Below are 16,456 nucleotides of genomic sequence, written 5' to 3'. Positions count from 1 at the left end.
CTTAATCTCCTCTTAGTCATCTGGGCAGTTGTAATGAAATATGCCAGTTACACCCTACTCTTGTTTTGGAAAAATGCCCAGCAGATTACAACAGCAACAAAATTAAATTACCCATTCTGTACGTCCACTTCACAGCACACTCATATTGCCCTTTACCAGTCTTGCATTAAAGCAAGATATATTAAACCAAAACAGCTTTCCCCATTTTTCAGATTTTGTTACCGTTCAGCAAAAAAAAGAAAAGTCTTGCTCAGGACTTGGTATGTCACTTTGCTTTTCTGACATGTTGCTTCACACTTAAGTTGGGACACAGCTTTCTGCAGACTAGGAAGAACACATTTTAGCCGCTACACATTGGTGACAAAGCAATATTAACCACAGACTCTTATGTCATTTAAAAAAAATTAAATAACAAGGGTAGAAAATATTCTCAGAAGCCAGATATCTTTCCCCAAACATATTCTTATACCATCTGGCTTTGACCACACTGCCAGATTCTTTCCTGTCCCTTTCTCCCTCCTGTTTTTCCTTTCCTGCTCCATGTACTGCAGGCAGCAGTGACAAGTCCGAGTCACATTTGGGTAAAAACAAGGCTGAAACAAAATTAAAGTAACAGGTCAAAAATTACAAAGTGAGTGAGGAAAAGGTAAGCAGCAGCTGTTTGCTGGCTTCTGAAAATATTCAACAACCTAGCTGAACTGAGGAAAGTCACATCTCACACACACTTTTACTGGTCTAGGCTAAGAAGTTTTCAGTCACATCCTGCTCCAATGGATCTGGCAAGGTAAAGGGTCCCATCAATATCAAATGCTACAACTGCCTCAACAAAGCATCCCCAGTATCTCTCTGGAGCATTTCAGGGAAGAGTCACCTCTTTTTACACTGACCAGAATGCAAGTTTTTTGGTATCACTAACAATCCCTGAATAGACGTGGGACACGAGTTTCAGTGTTCTTAGTGTAAAGGAGCTGAAATTTAGGTGCATATTGAAAATCCATTCTGCACTAACAGAACACATTTGTAACTGCCTTTCTGCCAGTAGCACCAAGAACAGAATAAGTGAACTACAGCTAGCTGGTTTTATTAACAAAAGTTGAAAGACAATCATAAATGCAATGAAAATCTAAATACAAATGGTATTGATCAAGTCTATTTTTGGAGCATGGGTATTTGAATTGTTTGCGATCCTGAGAAAGGAGGAGCAGCAGAGTATGTTTCAGTAAGCCCTCCTGGACTGAGTGCAATGTCACTATTTTAAGGGACTTAGCTTAATGACCATTTTATTTCTGATACTCTGCATTAAGGATTAAATTATGCTTTCAATTAGCTTAAGGAAAATATGAAATAAAACTGTATCATTTATTCTGGATTTACAAAAGATCAGAAACCACGCTGTTCTGAAAATTGTTCTGATAGCACATGCATTTACACAATAACAGGCTCATGCAAACCCTTGCTCCAAATCCTTCAACTCTGCACAAGGACAACGTGGGGAGACACTTGGCATGTGTACTCTAACCTAGAATAGCTGCTGTCTCACAGCCTGTCCTCAATGCCATTATGAAGTGCCAGTGTGGAAGGAAGTCGATAAAAACTAGATGGACCTGTATTTCTGCTGTGAACCGTTCACACGCAGAAGTGGGACAGGCTTTTCAGCAACTCTCAGCTCACACAAGCCCTGCTGTTAACAAGGAACCAGGCTGCAGTGTTGTAGCAATCAGACACCTACAACACTACACCAAAAACTCCAGTATCAAGTTTAAAAGTTGCTCCAGAGCTTCATCTGTTAACAAATATTCATAAATCTTTACATTCCAAGTCTGGTCTTTCCCCTTTTCACAAAGATATTACATGCAACTTCAGCCAGCACAGCGTTTGCAGAGCATGATTTTAAACAGCAGAACAAAACCCTAGTGTTTACACTCAGATCTTTGTAGATGCTTTTATGTGACAGAGATGCCCAAACTACATGACTCATTTCTTATAAAAGCAGACAAACATGAATACCCCCGGGAGGATCAGGGACATGACAGTCATTAAGCAGACATACATCAAGATACAGACAAAAGGAATGCCTTAATGAGAATGGGAATTACCCTTCCTTTTGTGGGTTTTATTCCACTCCTGCTCAGCCTCCACCAAAATGACTTCGATGATGTTATTAAAAATCACAAGTTCTTACAGAAAATGGGCTCAGTATGTCTCAAGGCAGCTATTCTGACTCCGGTAGTAAGGGCCAAATTATCTTGGTACAAAATGGTTGTTTCTGCAACCAATAAAAGTGACTGTGGGACTGATGCAACAAACAGCAGTTCTGGAGAAGCTTCCAAACAATTAATGTTTAATTTAGGAATTTGGACAGTAAGTTTGACATTTGATTAAATCTGAAAATCCAAATTAAACAATCTAAAGAGCATTAAATTAACAACAGTATTATATCTTGCCAGTGACATAACAACTCCCAGTGCCTCCGTGGGTGTTGTTAGGCACCAGCAGTTGATCAGAAGTCTTGATAAAGCTCAGAGACAACTCTCCCCAGACTGATTAAATGCAGGTGCTTTTTACATCTGGTTTTCAGTGTATGCACAAGCCTACCATGCATCACAGCTGAGACTCACTGCACTTCTGTTCTGCAACTCTTTTTAAATAAGCCCACTGATCACTCCAGAGGTGAAGGTGTTCAGCTTCAGTTTCTGACTCCTGACAACCTGCCCCAGCTGATTTTGGCATTTATCTCACATGCAAGTGTTTGAAAATGTGTGCAAGTGCTCACAAAGACAGGGTCTAGCAGCAGATGCCCAGTGTTTCAAATGATAGGATGCTCAGGCCGGAGCAGGGGAAGCCAACAGACAGGTGTTCCCACTCTTCCCTGCTGCCAAGTCTGCCCCATTAAGGAAACGAGGCTGAAGGCCATCAGTGCAACAGTCAGAACTTAATCACCAAATGTGTCTCTGCTCTAAATACCTCTCACCAGCTGGTTACTACTTATCCCCTGATGGTGTCTGGGCACATTCCCTCCAAAAAAGCAATCAAGCCCTTCTGATGCGGTGTGAAAAGCCAAGTCTGTTCCTTCGTCAGTGTATGAACACATGATCCACCTACAAAAAGTTCTCGGAGCACCAAAAAGAAAAGATCAAAAACTCATTTTTCCATGCTGGGCTGGGAAAACCCCACAATCAGGGCTTATGTTTTGCTTTTGTCATCAGGAATTTTTTCCGGTGAAGCAGAGGCAACATTACTGCCCTCCTCATTGGCCCCTGACATGACATCACACCAAATTCCTCACTACTGGACACTGGGTGCAGCTCCACAGATTCAGTGGAAGATGTAGTCCAAATCAGGACTTTTCATGGTCCTGCAACTGCTTCTACATATGCGTTGTCTGACTCATAACCAAAGAATGGGTTAAGACTAAATAACCCATGTTTTATCATCTTCTTCAAAACCAAAAAGGTTTGTGTATGGTTTTGGTTTTTTTTTTTTTTTTTGGTTGTTGTTGTTTTTTGGTTTTTTGGGGTTTTTTTTTGTTTGTTTGGGTTTTTTTTTTGTTTTGTTTTTGTTTTTTTGTTTTTTTTGGTTTTTTTTTATGGTTAGGCTTGAACATCTTAAAGGTCTTTTCCCATATAAATGATTCTATGATTCTGGTTTTTTAAGAGAACTATCGGGTTTACCAGTGCTTTTGTACCTCCCCTGCTGGAGTCCCTGCATCTATGGAAAAATACCTAGTCTTGTTCTCAATTTAAAAATAAGGATTTGAGTTTGCTGCATATTTCAGGAAGGGATTTTGCTTAAAACATTTAGCCCCGACTTAGGGAACAGTCACTGCCAGCACAGGAATGCAGAAAAGTGATCCAGGAGTGTAAACAGCAAACCTTGGTCACCATTTTTGTTACTAGGAACTTAGACACACACTTCACCTTTTTTTGGTCGTTCTTATCCAAGCATCCAGATTAACCCTGGGTGCTAAAAGGAGATATTACAACTATGAGGTAGAGCTCAGAGTCAAATAGAAGCAATTCTTACATTTTTAGTACTGTCGCTAAGATATCTGTAAATTATTTAGAGGGGGAAAAAAAGAAAAACTAATTTACTTTTATGATCTCTGTTTACTTTTTGTGCCTTCCCCACATGCTACAGTGCTTTTTGTCATCTAACAGAAGAATATTACTTAGCTTCCAGCCTGTGGGAGATATGCTTGAATTTTGTTTAAAAATCACAAAGCAGGAGGATTGTCTTTTTATCAGAGTAGTGTACTGGGACTCAAGAAATCTCAGCTCACTCCCCACTCTAACAGAAATTCCCTTTTTGACATTTGGCAAAATGCTTTATTTCTCCACACTTCTGAAAACAGCATTACTGTTCTGTTATCCTGTGTGAATAGTAAAACCCCATCTGAAAAAGAGAGATACCATTTCCTTTTTGTTACCCATCTTCTTGCCTGATTACACTGCAGTCTCTGCAGGGTTGGGACTTTTCCCCACTACGGGTTTATATAGAGTCTGTGACACAATGGAGCTCTGGTACAGCTCAAAAGCTCTAGACAATACTGGACTACTAAAATTAATTCAACTTGTAGCACTAAGAAGCCAAAATTACTGGGGGAGAGTAATCTTGGAGTGAAAGCTCCAACATCAAGTCCTGGGGTCCTCATCCTGACAAAACACTTCCTGCTACCAAGATGTCAGGCTTCAGCCATAAATAAGGGAGGCATTATTTTATCAACCAAGCTGCTAATGCCTTCTCAGTAATAAATGTAGAGGTGGAACCCAGTCGGGAAACAAATCTGTGGCAAAAAAAGCAGTGTAAAGCCTTGCCTGACTGACAAATTCAGGTTTTCCATTATTCACACCAGAAGGATTCCATATGAAGGGAACTGCAAAGAAGGGAGCTTAATTTATCCAACATTAAGATTCAAAGTGTTCAGAGATAGACTATCACTGATTTAACTCCACTCTACAAGATATCATGGCCTATGATTTAATTGGCCAATTACTTATCCCTGGTGAGAATGCTGTCCCTCATACATGAAGCAGTGGTTGTAGTAAAATGTGGATGAAATGTGCAAGTCTAAACCAGAGCATTTTATCAATCATTTGCAAAGCTGACAGGTTTAATGGGTTTGGAATGGTGAATATATTGGCATTTTGTTATTTGTCACAAACTAATAGAAAGCCCTATTAAAGTTATGCAGATTTCCTGTCCAGCATAAACAAATGATGATCCATATTCTTATTTGCCTCAGGAGGAATAAAACACATACATCAACTCGTTATTTGGTTTTTCTGGCTAATACTTCACAAAAAATGTGGGGAAATTAATTTTTGTAAATGCCCATTTACTTCCCGGTTTTTTCTTACCCACTATGTTCAGAGGAACCAAATCTCCCTTAGACTTTGAAGCCAAGAATTGGACAAGATGCTGCCATTTGGAGCACACAAAAAGCTCCTGGGCCATCACCATTCTCTGGGTGCCCGGCAGTAAAGGAAGAATCTATTGATGTCTGAATGAAAAGCCCCAAGGATGACTGAGAGAAAATGGAGATTTTTCAAGGAAAAAGATAATGTTTCAGTTCTGAGGTAATTTTCTGTCTGTCCTGCCCTTGTGAGACGCAGTTCAGATAGAGGTTGTTGCACAGGTACTTTTCTTGTGTTGAAAGGCCTCGTACAGGATCACTGTGCAGGATTAGGCTGGGTGAAGCCCAATTTTGCCTGTGCATAAGCGAGAAAAGTGGGTGACAAGAACCCCTATAAAAGAACACTGGAGCACACAAGCCCACACATGAACAGTTATGCACTTTAACATACACTCTTGAGCAATATGTTCACCCAGCACACACTGATTCTCTTTGTGGTAAAACGTATTATTTGCTCAATCCACTCCAAAACCTTTTGTTCTCATTCCTGTGCCTACCTAATTTATCCCCCTAAGGGACGAAAACATTTCTATCTCTTATGCTGCACTTTACAAGGCCAAGCAATTCTCCATTAGGAGTTCACTGCTCATACAGCCTTGGGAGAAGGGCCACAAGTGACTACTGCATGCAGAACAAGATGAGGCCTCTGCTCCTTGGGCTGTAGGAAGTCAGCAGGGGACAGTGGATTGCCAATGTCCAGGCAAAGCCAAACTAGCATAAGATGCATGCTAACCTTTGGTCCTTGTTTTTTCCATTGCTTCTGATGGTGATGGGTTACCTCATTTGTAGTGCCTGAACAGGAAAGCATTACCCTTCCTAAATCCAATGGGAAGGATCTGCAGATACAAGCAACTTTGCTGCTTTATCACTGAAGGGGGAATATACCACACTTTGGAACTGAGTGCTCCCAGTAATTCACATCAGTTTTTGGTAGAGCAAAAAAGAACAACTGGGCCTGTGATTTACCTTATTATTCAGCTGGCATAGCTACAAATATTTCCACTGCAGGCAACAGAAAATAATAATAATCCTTAATATTCTGAGGATTCACTACTTAAACTCAGGCATCTTTGATGCTTAGCACCATCCTGCAGTGCCTGATATTTAGGATTTTACTTGAAACAGGTAACACCATTGGAAATTATTTCCAATAAATATTATTTCCCCTAAAAGAGGAGATATTCCAAGGAAAACTGCTAAGAAAGGAAAGCCTTTCTAGACAGATGTGCAGAATATGTCAAGTGAAATCAAGCTTTTAGCCATGCACCTTTAGCTTGTTCAGTGCCTGGAGAAGGAATGTCTGAAATCCCAAGAGGTGCTAGGTTGGTAGTGATCCTTATGTGTTTAGAAACAGTCAGCCTCCTCACCATCCTCCTGAACAGACCCTTTGTTTAATCTTTACTTAGATTACTTACTCTTTACTTTGTTGACTGTGCAAGAGAAGTCCCTGGAGATTAACAAAGAATGTTCAAGACCTCTCAACTTGGCTGAACTGTTAGAGTCCCACTGCACTGGCATCCAGAAAAGACCACCGAGCCACTGGCTTCAAACAACTTTGAACTGTGGTCAGTTCACTTTTTAAAATGAGGGAGTCTTCTTTAAAAGTCCATTCAGCAGAGTCTCTTAAATATTGACATGCAAAAAAAAAAAAAAAAAAAAAAATTAAAATTTCAAATATTGTGCTTATGGGATTTTCACATTATCAAACTATTAAGGTGAAGTGGTGTCTAGGGAGAAGGCAGAATTTCAGAATTGCATCCTGCCAGTGATTTTAAAAATTTCTGCTACTAATGTGCAGGGTATGAATCTTATTACACTTGAGAGTATTCCTGCATATAAATGAAAGCAGAGACAAATCATTGAGAGTAATCAATGAGCTGAATGGAAGGGTTTTTTTCTTATAATCATGTTCCAATTTTGTGTTTTCTGAAAGTTATTCTTATCTCTTTCTTTCTATTATCCTCAAGTGCCTGAAATTCCCTTTGATGGAAGACAGCTGCATCCTACTGCAATTGACAGGCCCTGGAAAAATGCATCTGACAGCCATGCTCTGGAAAGATGCATCTGTAATGGCTTCTTTCAGTGCAAAAAGAATCAGTGCAGCAAGTTAAGAGCTCTTGCTCAGCTGCTGCTTTCTGACATTTTGATCTCTGCTTGCAAGGTGATCCAGCCTGAAGGCATGCCAGGGAGGCCTCCAATCTTGTCAGATCTCATAAACAAAGGACTGGTCAGTATTTAGGTGGAAAGCTGAATTTTGCAGGAGATAATGTTGAGGATTCAATAGATGGCAGTCTTACCTCAGAGTCAAGACTGAGGAGACAAACAAATGTGATATGAAGGGCCTGGGGTGCCATCTGTCAGAGGTGCAAAAATCAGGTAGCAGGCTGAAAAAACTCCAAGGTGCATTTGGTAGATCATGACCAATTGGTAATGTTCCACTGAGAAATGCCATTTGCCAGCCTGTAGACATGCTCTCATAATTTCAAAGCCACACATCTCCTGCTCCAGAGATTGCTCAGCTTATGAAAAATGATCTGTGTATATGAGACCAGAATTTCTCTGTACAAGGCACTGAAGACAGTGTCAGGTGGGCAGTAGAGATCACAAGAGTAACACAGAAGTATGGTTTTTTGAGTTTCAGTGTTGAATCTTTCTCATATTAAACAGATGAGAGATAACTAAGGTGTGACTATATTCAGAAGGGAGAGAAGCAGAACAATTTCACTTACAACCCTGTACAATTTATCATTTTCTTGAGTCTGTGAAAAAGAAGTCCTGAGCAGGTAGGAGATAAAAATTTTCTGCTACTCTATGCATGCCTTGGCTGCCTAGCAGAGATCAACCAGTGTCAGACACGAGTTGTCTGGACCAACAGCAACAATCCATGCCCAAACATGCATCAAGAATAAATGTATCTCTAACTGTCCTATCTTCACTGGCCAGATAAAAAGTCTTTATTATATCAAGGGCTCAAGGCACCTATTCATGCCCACATGGGGGAAAACAGTACATATCCATGTACTATTTTCAATCATCTGGTCCTAAACATGGAGTGACTTTGAGTTGCTGTCCAACTAACCCTACACAAATTGGATATTTTCCTCGTATCAAACTCCAAGCAATTTTAATACTTCTAAATCAGTAGATCTTCTGATGTATTTATCAAGGTCTGTGACATTTTTCTCCGACCTCTTTTTTTTTTTTTTTTTTTTTTTTTTTTTTTTTTTTTTTTTTTTTCTGAGTGCTGTAGGGACTTAATTCCTGCAGTTCCAGCTCAGAGAGACTGGAAAAAAATTACAAGCTAGGAGGACCTTATGCCACCATTCAACCATAAAACAAGTACCCCTTTTTTTCTGGACCTATTATACAATGTCAACTTTATCTCAAACCATTTTTTAACCTGACACAGGAAAAATAAATGTTGATGTATATGAGTTGACAATTTCATAAATACAATTGTGAACAAGATGCATTTCGAGTAGCTGTAGTGATTTAGCAAAACCATGCATGAGTTTTATCTTTACTTATGCATGCAGGTATAATAATATGCTTAGATACTTAGACATATGCACAGTATTTTTCTGTTTCAAAATTTGTACACTTAGTTGTTTGGATTTGTTTCCATATTTTTCTGAACACGGAGAGGTAATATCCACAGTGTTCTTTATGTACAAACTCTTTTGCCTTGTTTGCACAAAAAACACAGTAACTTTTAAACAGTAAAGAAAAAACAAGGTATTGAACAATGATCAATGGAGACAATCTAAAAAGGTGTAAACAAACATACTTAAAAGGAGCCTTTCTAGGCACAGATAACTATTTCAACCCTTTGAAGAATTCCATCCCATTCCATCACAGGTAAGACTTACTGTACCAAGAAATCAACTATTCTTTGGTACATGCTGCAGAGGAATCCCAATGAAGGAAAGGCCTCAAGAAGTGCTTTAGTGAAGTTGACTCTTGCCCTTTTGCTAGCACTTCATGACATTCTCAGTGTATCTCTGACAGAGTACTCAGAAAACCTGAGTTAACAAAAATATTAGCAAATGGTGCTGGTTAAATGATTGGCCTATGACTGGCATGAGGAAACAGTCAGGAAATACAGAAAACAGCATTCTTGTTCACTTGTGTGGCTATGTGCACACTTAATGTGCATATTATTATGTCAGGACCCAGCAGCACTGGGGAAATGGAATGCTAAGATTCTTAACTACATAATAGACCTGAAGTGCTGTCATCAAAAATAACCCCTTTAACTGAAAAAAACTATGATGTACATTTCAAAGGGTTCCAGCCATTTTTATTGATTCACTTCTTACAGAGGCAGAAAATGTTTAACCTCTTAGGGGAAGGAAAGAAAAACAAACTTCTCAGTCATTATGTTTCAATGCAATAAGCGGATGCAACAGAGCTGGCATGGATTGCAAGGGAAGGCCATTGATAATGGCATCTGTACAACTTTAAGGCCTGGTATACCTGTGACTGCACATACAATCAAGTCTGATGCCTATTCACAAAGAGAACAAAAACTTCTCTACCTAGGTTTCCTCCTGAAACAGAAAGTTTGTGTTCTGTGACATTTTACGCTTCTCGATTTTAAAATGAACTGCTGTTCCCTCTCCTGCTTTTGGCTAGCAATCAGGAGTCATCAATATTCTCCTCCTGTTTTCACTGTAAGTCAACCTCGGTGACCTAGCTGCCTCATAACAAAATCTTGACTGAACAAAGAAACCATTCTCATCCATTTCACATAATGCAGCACAAATGAAAGCCCTGGAAATGTCTTATTCCTCCATACTGCTTGTCACATCTAGCTTTTCAGCAGCACTTCATTTGTCCTCTATCCATTTCCACACAGTAATTTTATTATCATCCAGCCCCAGAAGGGCAGGAACTGGCTGCTATTAAAATGTGAGAACACATTTTGAACTACTTAATGCCCATGGCAAGCTGCAAACTCAACTGCAGCAAGTCCATAGCTGGATAAGCCAACCTAAGCAGCAGGGCTCAGCAGGGAAGTGGCACCCAAAGCAAGGTCTGTCCTCAGGCACTCACCTCTGTCAGGTGAATTCCTGACAACTAGATATGAAATCTTGCTGGACTGTTGGAACAAATATTGCAAATTTTCAGGTGTATTCCATCATTCAGGAGTTGTCACTTAAATTGATTGCTTGTTCTTGAAATTCAAGGACACGGGCAATTTTGTTTGCAAAACGCACACAAAATTTCCAGTGGGAAATAGTTTGAAAGAATCTTGAAGAATTTCTACACATTGCAAACCCAAGGGTCAAAGGATCTCTGTCATTGTTATTTCCACAGAGTCGGTCTTATTTCTAGCAGAAATCAAAAATTACTTCTGAAAGTAAGTGAGTACATTTCCTTGCCCCAATTCAGACTTCATGGGTTTTATTCCAACTTTCAAAAATATTTTCAAACCAACTACTGTGATATCTAGTTGTGCCCAGCTTGACCTACTCTGTGCTTTCCCTTTTTTATTGAAATCTATAACTACATTATTTATCAAATTGTTCCCATAGTCCCAATTAGAAAAAAAAAATGGCATCATCTTAGCCATGAGAGATGCTCATCTCAGTGTAACATCACATACAATCACCTCTGCAGTTTACTTATTTTGAGAAAGCCAATCTTACAAGCCGGTGAAAAGGGTTTACAAGCAGATTAAAGGATAAAACTGCCAAATGCACTAAAATACATGGTCGATATGCTGCTATCCACAAATCCATAACTGTTTTGCTGATAAAGCATTGCCTAAGCTGCAGTTTGTTCAGATTGCTCCTTCAGATTCCTCATGACATCATCAGCAAAACGAGGAGTAGCAATTCTGCTATTTCCGAAAGAGATGTGTTGGCACGCAGTCATGTCTGTATAACTGATTTTCAAGTTCCTCTGTTGAGCTTTGAAGTAATTAAAGGAAACCAGCATGGAATTTCCCCTTTATGCTTTCTTCAGCAAACCTACTTATGGAAAGTGTTTTGATTTACAGTGTAGGTCTTACAGTTTGAGAGATTCACTCCTCCTTCTTCCACCTAGAACTGCATGCTCAAGAAACACCAACTGATTACTAGCTGAACCTCATGCCCAAGAGCAAAATGACCATGCTGGAGTGCAACTTCACTCAAAGAGATTGCAAAACCTCCTTTGGAGGTTTGCAGGGCTCAGCAAGGCAAAGCCACATTTCAGCTGATCTACTGCTGGCAGTAGCTCCCTTTGAGCTGGAGGCTGGACCAGGTGACTTCCAGAGACGCCTGCTTATCACCAATTTACATGGTTCTGTGACTTTGTTTTTGGTCAGTGGCTAAGATGTAGAAGGCACTGCTCCTGGAACAGCTGTTTCTAGAGCATTCCTCTCTCAGTGGAGAGCCTTCAGTAATAATCAGAAATGGTAGTGCTCTTCATTCAGACTCAAATAAAAATATAAAATAATCCAATTTTAAAAACCACGCCAGAACATCAATATGCATTTGCTAAAAAATGACAAGAGGTACCTCAAATACATTGAAGCCAAGCTAAAACAAGAGATTGTTCACCATATTTGTATCTTCTAAAAATTCTAGGCTATTAAGTTGTAGTCTATCTTATGGTTTAGAACTAAACATTCACTTAATCCACAAATATCTATACATGTACCTCAATCTCTAGACAAAAGAAAGCATGTAATATCTAAACATGAATTTATGCATGAAACTCACCTCAACTATATAAAGTCTGCTCAAAAAAGCATCCATATTGTAGTAACTAGTCCCACCCATTAGAATTTTGTCTATGTTAATCATTCTACCCATCATGCAAGCAAAACTTATTAGAAATTACACAAAAAAACCTTCACTTGTAAATAGAATTGAGTATGCGAGTATTATTGTTCAAGGTATGCACATTACTTGAAGCATAAATCACACTAACAGCAGAGAGACACTTTCATTTTTCTCTGGAGAACAATCTACTTTAAAAGTCATTGCTTGAAGACAACAGTTGTGCCAAGGCAGCATTTGATATCTAAAGAATTGATTTGAAAGTCTTGTTAGTTGATGGCTGACCATAAAAGCATTCTGTCTGTTGGCTAAAATACCTCCAAACAGACCAGACACTTGTGAGAGTGTCTGGGTTTTTGGTCCCACCAGATGGGACAAGTGTGCTTTAACACTCAAACATTCATCATCTGAAGAAATCAAAACAATAGCATTTTCCAGTATATACACAATGCCAATTGTTAAAGCAACCCATACTGACAGCTTTTACCTGCAGTTAGATTAGCTCCCTGTAATAATCATACATATGTAATTGTGTAGTCTAGTGATTTTCAATATTTCTCCATTTGCAGAAGTCCCCTAGGTGTTTTTTCAATGTAGGTGAGCCTGTGTTTCAATCAATTTTAAACCTCCTGAAGTAAATTTACTTTACTTTGCTCTGTGCTGTAGAAGATTAAGGAAGTCGCTCAGTGTTACTCAGGCATCTGTAGACTGGGCTCCAGGACCACAGTGCTGCCTCCATGAGCCTACTCATACTGGCATGGGCACGCTCTTGAGCAGAGAAACTCCAGCTAGCACTTGAACTCTGTTTTCCTACTGGAAACAATTTCACAAGCCTTCATTAGCACTGAGCTACTGAGGATAGTACTAAGTCTCATATCTCTTAGTTTTTGCGGTTTTTTCAAATGTAAGAAAACCAACTTAAGATTAAATTTATCTGCCTTACTGTATATCTCATGTCTCAGCTTTTTAATATGCACGAGAATCAAAAAGGACATAAGGTTCATTACAAATTTCACATAAAACTTGTGTGCTTGAAAAATATTCTCTGTTACATGCAGAAGTACTTAAAAGCTTTTGCCCCAGTTATTTCTACTTAGGATTGTTTTTAATTCAAAATATGATCCTCTCACTATATCCTGGACAGGTGTCTCACCTGGTCAAGGATCTGAAACCAAACCCAGTCAAAGACAAATCACTACTTGCTTCCAAACTGAGGACTCTTCTTTCAATAGTTTCTCCCCCAGAACTGAGAGCACTGAGTTATGGTGAAGGTAAGAAGAATTGCACTCCTTTCACTGCCCCTGGCCAGTGGTACTAAAACAGACACCTTCTTTGCATTTCAAATTTGTGTTCACAGCATGAATGCTACAGAGCAGACAGGGCACTTTGCTAAAAGTCAGCTTAAAATAGGAAGTTTTCTTCAGAAGACATTTGAAGTTCATGCCAACAAACACTTTCATTTTAAGAATTTCTTTTTTTTAAAGCACAGCTTAGAAGAAGATAAGGAAAAAATTTAATAGGTCTGCACAAAAGTTACATCCTTTCTTCAGTGACATTCGTGCAAAATCAATTCAAGTTTATGCATCCTAATGAAAATGAAAATACAGTATCAGTCCATTAGGCTATCAAATGAAAGACTGAGTTTTCACAACTATGTCAAATAACTACCTGCAGAAGTGCTCATGCACTGCTTTACAAGAACAAAAATTTCTTGTACACAGACAAGAAAGCATTTGGCTGTGCATCCTGAGGGCTGCTATCTGCTTGTAGGCACCATAATCCAGTGTACTTGTTCAAATGTGAGTTTGTCTTCTTGCAGCCACGAGCATAATTTTACTAGAAAACCTTTATTGTTTGCCAGCCAAATACTAGTGCTGCTCCCAGGGACAACAAGATAAGCATGCTCTATCCCACCTTTTGTCAGAGGGTGGTAATGACAAATGCCTCTTTGAAGTTTGCCTAATTTTAGAAGCTGCACTGGATACAATTAGATATAATTAATTTTACTCATGTATCATGTTTCTAGTCCTATCAGAACTCCTGCCTTTCATGGCTTGCCATTTTCACAAATTATTACATAACTTATGTATTTGTAAGGTGTTTCTCTAAAAATTATGACACTTGGCTTTAAGAAAAAATTGCCCCTGATTCTGTAAAACTTGATTTTTATCCCATTATTTATTTATGCAGATTTTCTAATCTCATCTAGTCTTTACCATTTATTATTACTTATTCCATGTCTCAGGGAGGCAGAGAGAGCAGACATGAGAGCTCTGTTTAATTTGGTGCCAGCCCAGATCTTCAAACTCACAACACAAAAAACGAGGCAGAGACCTGGAAGGAAACCCTTTAAAAACTTCATTATACACAACAGACACAGGCTCTTAATCATCAAAAACACTTTAAAATTGCACAGAAATTATAGGTCTAGTTTTGGTGGCAGAATTAAATGCTGCTGTGTTATCACTTAAAGTTAAGTGTTTTGAGCACTGAAATGTCTAGAACTATGCCACAAAAAAGAAAAAAAACCTTTCAGAATTTCATTTTCATTTGTTCACAAATTATTAAAAATATACAGAAGAAGAAAAATCACAGAATACATGGCAAAGTTCTGAAGTACAACACCCACTTCTAAAGATTTTCTCAACAGAACGTGCTTTTCAACTACAGCCAACGTTTTACACAATTTATTCTAATATATTGATTTTTCAGGCCACAGGTGTTGTCCTTTGGACTTCATTCAAAGCTGTCTCTTCTTTTTCTTATAATCAATGCCACAAAAGCTAGTGCAGTATTTACTTTTGCCAACTTAGTTCACACAAGTCTTATTGCCTTTTCTTTACTTTTTTCATTTTGGCAAAAATATTTTATTCCTCGCCTGGCTTCAAAGTTGAATCAAAACTTTTGTCTGTATCTCTTATAATACTTACTGTATATAAAATAAAAAGCAATCACATATGAATGACGAAAGTAAGGATAATCAAAAGCCTGCATTTCTGAAGCGTATAATGAGCCTGTTCCAAATAGTAGGGATTTACTACCCTTGCAGAGCATTTTTTGATGCCAGCATGCCACAGCTTAAAAAAGGGATATGCATCTCTTCAAACAGAAATATGGCTAAAGTCAATGCATAAGAGGTATATTTTATTTATTTTCCTCCGCTCAGCAATAGGACAATCCTCTGAAAGGGGTGTTCACTGCCTTTACAGGTGTCTGTTTCCCTTCTTCTTCCTTTTTTGAACCCCCCAAACATGGCATTAAATTCAAACTGCTGGAGCAGGCCCTACACAACTAGGACATAATTGTACATGTGCATGTGAAACAAAGCTGTTATAAATGTCACGGCAGGACTCCTGGACTCGAGTATATTATTGTAATGAGTTCAGTATCAATCAAACATGCTCCCCTTGTCAGAAATAAAGCCTAGGTTCTGACTTTTAAAAATAGCTATTAACGTCAATCATGATTCGTAGTCAATCGCACCAGGAGAGCCATGGTTGGATCCTGAAAATTATAAATATGACATGACAGATGGTAATTGGAAGCTTTTGTTACTCCTGCAGCAGCAACACCAGCTACTCTGCTGCCAGGATATACAAAGAGAAACACAAGCGAGGCTTTAGGTCAGCATTTCATACCGAGATGAGACACACAGAGCAATGAAGGGCTTTTTGTTGTTCAGGAGCATGTGAACCTCTAATCCTCAAATCTCCCCAAAAGCGAGACCTGCATTTCAGATAACCTGGGTTAGCAAAGCTGTCACATAGAAGTTATTAAAAAAAAAAAAAAGCCAACATTTTCCCTATGATAAGAGATGCATATAAGAAATCCCCAAAACAGCCCTGGAAGTGAACACCCCCTGCTAAAAGGGTGTCTACATGGGAAACCAGCACCAGCTGCATCCATGTAAAAATCACTGCACCCAAATAAGTCAAGCAAACAACTCTTTCATTACATCTAGCCTTGTACTTTATATGCCAAGTGTTTATCTTTACTGAAGTGCCTCAGTGAAGGACTAAGACTAAAAAGCTTTCCATCTTTAGACAAAAACCAACAACACAATTGAGAAAGGGTTTCACAAAGATGGCCAAACAGTACCCTGAACAATGTGCTCTGTAAGGCATCAACATGACTGGCAAGCAAGTTAAAGAAAAGAAACATGCCTATATCACTCTAGCTGCATTGTGAAAACACTGAACAGATTTTTGGAACAAAAAATACAATAGTCTAAATTTATTTTATCACAGGCTACTGTACATCTACAAAAGAAAGG

General features: G+C 38.8%; 1 protein-coding gene across 3 annotated transcripts in view; it reads right to left on the bottom strand.

Moving 5' to 3' along the window:
- The window catches only part of TMEM108 (transmembrane protein 108), a 154,118-nt gene that overhangs the window by 116,563 nt on the left and 21,099 nt on the right, over window positions 1-16,456 (bottom strand). The window contains exon 1 of one of the 3 annotated variants that reach the window (XM_041407803.1): window positions 6,829-6,912. The exons of the other annotated variants lie outside the window; for them this stretch is intronic. The gene's annotated coding sequence lies outside the window, so the exon portion shown is untranslated. Of the gene's footprint in view, window positions 1-6,828; window positions 6,913-16,456 lie in introns of those variants that run through there. 3 annotated transcript variants of the gene reach the window in all.

This window comes from Onychostruthus taczanowskii, unplaced genomic scaffold (assembly GCF_017590055.1).
Source record: "Onychostruthus taczanowskii isolate IOZ18803 unplaced genomic scaffold, ASM1759005v1 scaffold28, whole genome shotgun sequence".
NCBI classification, from domain to species: Eukaryota; Metazoa; Chordata; class Aves; order Passeriformes; family Passeridae; genus Onychostruthus; species Onychostruthus taczanowskii.
Note: the sequence above shows the minus strand (reverse complement) of the source record. Positions and strands in the feature narration are given on the sequence as shown.